The sequence below is a fragment of the Populus euphratica genome, unplaced genomic scaffold (assembly GCF_000495115.2).
Source record: "Populus euphratica unplaced genomic scaffold, PopEup_1.0 scaffold351.1, whole genome shotgun sequence".
Classification (NCBI taxonomy): Eukaryota; Viridiplantae; Streptophyta; class Magnoliopsida; order Malpighiales; family Salicaceae; genus Populus; species Populus euphratica.
In genome coordinates, this window is record NW_011500242.1 from 203175 (window position 1) to 203505 (window position 331).

Here is a 331-nt window from a genome sequence, read left to right on the forward strand (position 1 = left end):
AGAAACATAAATAAACAAGATTAGAATATAAATAAAATATAAGTTAACTATGTAAAGGAAATATAATGAAAAATATAAACAAGAGATTAAGAAAAATATAACATGAAATAAAACTTAAACATTACAAAAATATAAAGAAAAAAGTAAGAACATGATCTAGAAACCAAAATGTCTATATGCATGTCAAATGCCTCCTTTTACAGGCCAAAATTGGAAACTATTAATTTGTTGACTAATTATTGAATAGGTGTCATATCTTGACTTGGTGACGATCCTTATCTTCTTATTTGAATAAAACATCATTGCTAACATCAAAATTTGAACAAACTTG